Raw genomic sequence first — 8,905 nt, forward strand, 5'->3', positions numbered from 1 at the left:
TCTGTCAAAAACTGATTTTACTGTGAGTGCACGTGCATGCTACATAAGTTTTTGTTCAGTTTTTGCACTTTTAACATGCAAGTGTCATCAGAGTGTCATCTGTTTATCGCATAGAGGGCCACCTATAGGCCACCTAGGGAGGTAATCTACAGGACTTCAGAGGGACAGTATTAATGGCCAGTAAAAAATAATTGCCTGCTGGGAGCTGGTTGGTAATAGGCATTTCACTCACCAAGCCTACAGCTCTAGTCCGGCAGCTCTGGCCACTGCTGAGTTTGGGACCCCTGACCTCTCCCCCAGCATCTCTGTTCCTGCATGCAGATGCTTGCGAGAGGTCAGAGGTCACCGATTCAACAGCTGCTGGACCGGAGCTGCAGGCTGGGTAAGTGAAATGCTTACTAGGCTCCTGTAAGGCAGAGGCCAAAAGGGGGCACTATTACTGCTGGAACTACTATGGGAGTCACTATTACTATTGGGGCAACTATTACTACTAGAGCCACTATGCGAGACACCGTTACTACTGGGTTGATGCTGTGAGTACTTGGGCTATTATGGGAATCACTATTACCACTAACAGGGTTATGATTACTACTGTAGCCACTAACGGCGTCACTCTAGCTACTGAGGCCATTAAGGAGGTTACTATTACTATTGTGGCCACTATTACCTTGGGGCACTATTACCACTATTACTATGTCACTTCAGACAAGTCTCAATGGTTCAAGTATGTGTTGGGCATCTTGCATATTGATGCCTTCAATGCCTGTAAAATGACTGGATTTTTATTTTTTTGCAGGGGGGCGCTATTTCACACTGCACCTCAGGCAGCAGAAAGGCTTGGCGCACCCCTGTTCACAGGCAACAGAAAAATTGATGTAATTTTAATCTCTCATTGAAGTCAAGGGTTCATTCAAAAAAAATAACAGAGCTCACATGCATGCTATATGGGTGCATTTCTCTTTTTAATGAACTCATTGACTTGAATGGGTGATTCCGGTCCGAGAATCGCACTACAATAGGGCATACATTGATTTTTTACTTTTACATGGATCATTCGTCTGTGAAAGACCCCACACATGTGAATCCACACATCGACCTTAATGGGCCCAAGTTCTCTCTGACGTCTGTTAGCCTCAAACTCAGACGTTAAAATCCCCTGTGTGAGTAAGCCCTTGGACCGGTTTCTCATGGGTGATAAAATCACACGATTTTCATGCGATGCGAGTGTCAGTAAAAATGCAGAATTACGAAACCAACGATTTTCAATGGTTTCCTTCACAATTGCGATGTTTTCACATACGCCATGTTGCAATAAAAAAAATTGTCCTATCTTTCTGTGTTTTGCGATTTTTGTTTATCGCCCTCGCCTCCTTTTTATCACATCACAACACACGAACTTGAGATTTTCATGCAACACATTTTTAAAATTAGGGTGGACGCCCACTTGCGTTTTTCTTGCGCGTTTTTTTTAACTCGATATCGTTGCTTTTTTCACGCGATTGTCAATGGGACTTTCTAATGTTAAAAATGCATTGCAAGTTTGTGCTTTGCGATTTTTGTGCGATGCGTTTTTAGCATTAGAAAGTCCTATTGACAATCGCGTGAAAAACGTGCAAGAAAAACGCAAGTGGGTGTTCACCCTTAGAAGGTATTCCCTGCTGCAAAATCGTGCGAGAAAACCGTGCAAGAACATTGCAAGCAGCAGCGATGTTTTTGCTCAAAAATTGCAGGAACAAAAGAAACGATTTTGCAGCAATTTTCTCGCGGCGATATCGTAATCATCCATGTGAAACTACCCTTAGGCCCAATGTCCACAGGCGGGCCTGAATTGTGGAATCCGCAGTTCAAGCCGTCCATGTTTCTCTGGGTGTCCACAGCTGAATGAAAGCATGCTGTTGTGTTTCAGTGCGCTTCCCGCACGGATGGCTTCCATTGAAATCAGTAGAAGCCCTGCAATCTGTAGGCCGTCCATAATGTCGATTCCATGGGAAAGCAGGAGTTTAAAACAAAACCCAACAAACGCTACTGCCAATGTGCGGGGCATGCTGCACACATCTGCAGTGAAGACCCAGACAGGTACGCACGGTCGTGAGCCGCGGGCAGGGTCGGATTCCGCTACAGGCTCTTGCATGGAGAATCCGACTCACCTGTAGACATGAGGCGTTAGAATGCGTACTATTGCTTTGTTGTAGCAGTCATACAATCAAACTTTAGCTCTGAAATACTCTGGGGGCTATTAGAGAGTCAGCAAAGAGACATATGACCACAAGAGAAAGTCTAGAAGCAAAGAGAAACTTGGAGATGGTGATTATGTTGAGAATCTTTAGGCCCCCTATCCACGGGCGTTGCGGTATCCCACAGAAGCCACTGCCCGGCAGCAGGAGCCGCAGACGGATCTCTGCTCTCAGCCTAATCTGACAGATAGGCTGGCCGCGGAGAATCGGGGCAATTCGCAGCATGCTGAGAATTGCCGGCCGTGAGCGGAGAATCACAATGCCGTAGACAGGGGTCCTTACTGCTCGGAAAATTCCCAATATTATCTGACTAATTCATTTTTCTTGTATACGTCAAAACCTGCATTGTGGATGGATTAAATGAGCAACAAGTTTTACCTTCCAGCGTTTTAGGAGCATTCCGTCTTTCAGAAAGTAAACTCTGTGGACCTTCCAGCCGTCTGCAGCTTTCCAACCCTACAGACTTTCTGCAATTGTCTAGAAACCTGCTGTGTCCCTAAGAAACCTGTCTGATGTAACATCGTCAAGGAGGAGGGGGAAGCAGCTGCATTTTTCTTGTATTTATAACAGTATGTACACTTTTCACTCTTTAGAGACACTTTTTATAGACATGCAAGGACCAATCAGGGGCATCTCTCAGCTATTGAATGACAGCTGAGAGCTGCCCCTGATTGGTCCTTGCGCTGAGCCAATCAGAGGCAGCACTCACTCACCCATTCATGAGTGGGTGAGTGAGAGCTGCCTCTGATTGGTGAGGCTGTGACCAATCAGAGGCAGCCCATTCAGCAGGCTAGGATTTTAAATCCCCGCCTGCTGAATACTACACAGAGCAGTTCAGGAGAACTGCCGGCCGGCTGCGGCTGAACTCCGGCTGCAGGGACAAGGTGAGTATATATATATTTTTTTTTTACACATTTTTGGATGGTTTTCAGGGAAGGGCTTATATGTTTAAGCCCTTCCCGAAAATTCATCCTGCGCTCACCGGCAGCCCATTGCTTTCAATGGAGCCGGCTGTATTGCCGGCTCCATTGAATTCAATGGGCGAACATCGTTCTTCCCTGCCCCAGCTGTTAACAGCTGTGGCAGAGGAGAATGATCTTTATAGTATATGTTCTCAATGGGGCAGCGCTGCTGCCGCCGGCCCCATTGAGCGCATATATAGAACACAAGGAATCGCAGAACGCAGATAGGCGCGATCTGCGATTCCTCGTGTCCTATAACTTATCAGACATCCACATAAAAAGTGGCCATATGACCGATCCCATTGCGAAGCAATGGTTCTATATATGCGCAGATCGCATGCGCATCCGCAAATCGCGGCAAAAAACGGTCGTCTGACCGAGGCCTAAAATGGTACCAATAAAGACTACAATTTGGCACGCAACAAAGAAGCCCTCATACGGCCGTGTCGACGGAAAAATTAAAAAAAGTTATGGCTTTTGAAAAGTGGAGATGAAGATACCCCAAAAAATCATTGTGTCCCCATGGCAAAATTAGGCCGCGTACTTAAGGGGGTAAATTGCTTCACAAGCACTCTGTCCTTCCTGGATGCATATTAAATTTTTCTACAACACTTCTGCCCTATTCAGCAATTCCAGCAAGCTGATTGGTTGTTTGGGTTGGCTGATTCACCAAATAACCAATCAGGTTGCTTGAATTGCTAAATAGCGCAGAAGTGTTGTGGAAAAAGTTAATATGCTTCCCGGATGCTGCTGACCAGGTCATGTGACTGCTGCAGCCAACCACTGGCTTCAGCAATAGCCATCTATAGCCAGTGATTGGCAGTTGTGAAGCAATTTTAAGTAGCGGGGCAACGCCTTTAACATAATATAGTAATAATAAACTTTATTTGTATAGCTCCAACATATTCCGCAGCGCTTACATAGACAGGGGGAATACAGAAAGACAAAAGTACAAAAATGACAGAACCACGGTTACATATAGTAATCAGTTGATGGAAACAATAGCGGTGAGGGTCCTGCTCCAACAAGCTTACATACTGCAAGTAATGGGGTGATACAGAAGGTAAAGGGGCTGAAGATGTGCGCGGTATGGTGAGGTAGAGAGTGAGCGATTCTATACACATAGACAATGGTCAGACATTTAGCCGTATGACGGCAGAATCGGTATGACTGCAGGAGCGGTTTATGATGGCTAGCAGGGATTGCAGTCAGTAGGTCAGGGAGCATGTTATCAGGTGGAGTACAGAGGGGTTTGTTTAGGGAATGCGGTATGCCTCCCTGAAGAGGTGCGTTTTTAGAGCACGCCTGAAGTTCTGCGAGTCCTGGATTGCCCGGTTATCCTTCGGTAGTGCGTTCCAGAGGACCGGTGCTGCTCTGGAGAAGTCTTGGAGGCGGGAATGAGAAGTTCGAATTAGAGGGACGCTCAGTCTGGTTTCGTTAGCAGAGTGGAGAGCCCGGGCTGAGTGATGGATTGAGATGAGAGAGGCAATGTAGGGTGGTGCTGCGCTTTGGAGGGCTTTGTGGATAAGTTAGTGAGTTTAAATTGAATTCTGTATTTAACGGGCAGCCAGTGCAGTGACTGGCACAGGGCAGAGGCGTCCGAGTAGCGGCTGGACAGCAAGATGAGCCTGGCTGCATTGGTTTTTGCAACCCTTTTGTGTGCAATTGCAATTGTATGCTTGTAATATGTAGGTTTTCCTTAGTTTTTGCCCCATGATGGCCAGATGTAAGTCTGACCTAAAAGTTTACCTTCTTCCATAACATTTGTGACAGGGATGAGTCACAGACATAGGAATGTAGTACAACCCGACATAATCTCGTTTTATCTTATAAATATAATTACCCAGATTGCTACAACACTTTGCACTTGTAATATTATTTGATTGAAACATGTGAGTATTCATTTGTCAGACTGCCAGGAATTAAGTGTGCCATCTGGATAGCAAATATGCCAACTGCCATTTATTCTTAGACCAAACATCAAAGCCATGTAATATTACACAGTTTTTACTTGCGGCCTCGTTTCACCATTGTGCTCCGCTCTTCTGCCTCCTTTCATGGTTTCATGAATAAGATGCATTCATTTTAGGTTTGGAAAGAGCATACAGTAATAATGACAATGATGTAACCCAATGGTGGAGGTGAACAGGTTCGAACAACTATTATTAACCACTGATACTCCAGTTATACTCCTCAGAGCCCCGTGTGGTGCAGAGTGGTAAGGCAGCAGAAATGCAGTCCTAAGCTCTCGCTCATGACCTGAAGGTCGCAATTTTAATCCCTACTTGTTCTAGATAGCCGACTCAAGATTGACTCATCCTTCCGAGGTCGGTAAAATAAGTACCCAGCTTGGTGGGGGAAATAAATTACTTGAAAGCGCTGCGGAATAAGTTGGCGCTATACAAATAACAAGATTTGTTTTTATTTATTTTATTTTATATGGACTGTAAAATCTGTGCACATTTGCTGGGAGTCACACCAAAGATGATGAAACTCAGGTGAGAAGAGACAAGAATCATCAGGAGCAGTTTATAAGAACCACCTTGTTAGGGTTTTATTCACCTTTCATGATTGTGTTGCATTTTTACTACAATTTTCCGAAAGTACTGCAGTTTTCGAAAACCACAACATGTGGATACATTGCTCTTTTAATTACTTTTAGGCTTAAGTGAAGTCATGATGACCATTTCTTTGGCTCCATTGTTTGGTAATCCTGCAGCATCTATAATGAAGAGGAAAAAAATCAGCCATGTAGAAGGTAATGGTGCTGAACCAAGACCGGACACTTTTTTAGTTACCAAGTAGCAGCAAAGGTGCCCCATCAATGAGATGAAATGAGGATTTTGCCTCAGGCGGCACCATTTCCTGACTGAAGAGGGCAGAAGTTAGGAGCCAGGGGCGCAACTATAGAGGATGCAGGGGATGAGGTTGCACCCGGGCCCAGGAGCCTTAGGGGGCCCATAAGGCCTATCTTCTCCATATAAGGAAACCAGTACTATGAGTAAAGCATTATAGTGGGGGGCCCTTTTACAAGTTTTGCATTGGGGCCCGGGAGCTTCAAGTTACGCCTCTGATAGGAGCCCATCCATGAACTTTCTCAGCTCCAATTTGCAGATGGGGCACCGTTTCACTTTTTTGCTCAGATAGCAAAAAGTTAGAAGCACCATTGCACAGCAGATAGAAGCAAGTAGCACCACACTCTCTATAGTTTGCATGTCTTTGCAAGAAGCCTCCCTCATGGACAATTGGTTCTATTGTTGATCTGTCCAAACGCGTTGGAAAATCATTATAAATCTGTAACATTCATGCAGAGTGCTAGAACGTGGGCCCTCACAGATGTCACCAATACATCAGACCAAGACATAATAAATATCCACAAAGGGCTAATACAGTCACCAAAATGTAGGGAAAATAAAATATTGCAAATAATGGGAATAGAAATATGGGAATGAGAACGCTATCCCTAACCAACTTTGGGGTGGTAGACCCTGCCGAGAAGCAGGGGGATCATCTTGATAAGGTTGTCCCCATGTCAGAAACTTAGAAGGCCTAGCCTGTGCCTAGATGGGGGAGGTACTGGTGTACCTTGATGCCACTGGAAGCTAAGGATTTGACAGGGCTTAGATGGAGGAACGCCCCTGTCATACCCCTAGCTTCCGATTGGCTGCTAACCCAGCACAGCTCAGAGGGCCAACAGCAGCGTGGAAGGCGTTTTGCCATGGGATGGAGGGTTAGGGTTAGAGGTAGTTTCAGTGTTAGGCTTACTTTATTAGCTGTAAATGGTTCGATGTGAGTGCCGGCCAGCATTTACATGGAAGCATTGACACCTAATAATGTAAGCCTAACTGTGAAACTACCCCTAACCATCCATCCCATGCAAAAGTCTCCTCCACCTTAACCCCCCTGCCAACGGCCTCCCCTCTGCACTCCTGCCTGCAAGTCCAAACATCCATACCCTGCTCTCCATCGGCCAACGGAGTGCACTTGTCAGCATCGGCACCCCTGGAGTGCGGGGGGATACGGCCGCTGATGGCTACTCTGCTCCCCATGGTCCTCTCGGCAGCAGCACCTGTGACAGCTGCTGAAGGAAGTAGAGGCAAGGGAAGCAGAGTTGCCATTAGCGGGTGGCTCTGCTGAAGCTGGGGACAGCACGTGATTGGCTGTTACATAACCCTGAGCACTGCAACATCAGAGGCCAGGCCACCACTCCTATCCTTACCGTTGACCGGCCCCCAGCCAATCACATGCCCCCAGCCAATTAGAAGCTGGGGGCGTTATTAAATTCTTACACAGCTGTATTATGTTGCCACCCCTTACTTCCGGTGGCGACATAATACAATAGTACTGATGGGGAAAAGGTAAGAGGTATAATACAAACAGAAAGAGCGATGAATATAACATAGTATAAATAGCCACATGTACGTAGCTGGCAGGAGTTAATTGCTTCACCAAACACCTCAGGCAGGACAATAACCGGCACCCATCTAGAGGCGGATGCAGAATAAATACACTTCTGTTATGGCTGATTTTTCAGCTAGGGGACACACGTCCTTGTCAGCCAATCAGTCCATACACCACACGAGAGGCTGTAGCAGTTGTGAAGAAGGGCACTTTATACACTGAGCCCACTAAGGGATTTCTGACAGATGATGCCTAAGGAGCCTTCTGCAGTGACAGAAGAAGACACTCATAGGTGCGCAGCACCGAATGACAGCATACATGCCGTAAAGGCGCAGTCACGTGGGACGGAGCTCAAATTGTTATGTGTTCCCCCCCCCCAAGCTTCACTTTCTGATTGCGGTTGGTGTGCTGTACACACACCAAGAACGTCTGGAGGTTGTGAACAGATACTACACAAGACAACACAATGCTGCAGCGCTACCGGCAATAGGACTTACCAATGGATGCTATTCATACTGTAGATTGAAAATAAATTCTTGGAAAAGGCAAAACACCTTTTAACTTCACAATAAATTAAACTATTTCCATTGGTGATAGCGGAAAAGTGATAAATAACATAAAAATCTTATCAACACAATGAAGATAATTAATTTTTTTCTACAAAGTTCAAGTTCTCAAGTTTACACTTTTATCTAAACATAGTTTCCTATTCATGTCCACTGCCAACAAGAGGAAACGGGTTACAGTATTCTCACTGAGATGGTTTCACACCACAAGTGTAAAAGCGTGTGAACCTATAAATGTCTTTCTGGTTTATTGTACATAATGTATAAAGGGAAATACATACATTCATATTTTTTTTATATTCTAAAGGGGTTTCTTCTTGCTAGACAACCCCATTCCATATTACCTATTATTCTACATAGAGTTGACATACGTTGCTGATCAGATGATCGAATTGGATTTGGAATTGCCATTCCCTGCTGATCAGCTGATGTTGTCAGAGAAAAGCTGTAGGAAACCTCTCAAATTCGACTGCAGGAGAAATACAGTAGTCTTAAAAAAGTTTTCTTGAACTGCTTTTTTCAATGATTCGCTGCTCCAGCTGATAGAGCGGGGGTCACATATGAGGCATAAGAACATATGATGAGAAAACTCCATCCTAAATGGAAGCTACTATAAAGATCTGCTCTCATTCTGGAAGACCTATGCTTCTATGGATTACGTGAATGGCCAATTGAATGTAATGGGTAAGGAGTAAAACTTTGCTTGTTTGCACACTATGCTTGGCATACATGCCAGGTAATT

Source organism: Eleutherodactylus coqui, chromosome 4 (assembly GCF_035609145.1).
Source record: "Eleutherodactylus coqui strain aEleCoq1 chromosome 4, aEleCoq1.hap1, whole genome shotgun sequence".
Classification (NCBI taxonomy): domain Eukaryota; kingdom Metazoa; phylum Chordata; class Amphibia; order Anura; family Eleutherodactylidae; genus Eleutherodactylus; species Eleutherodactylus coqui.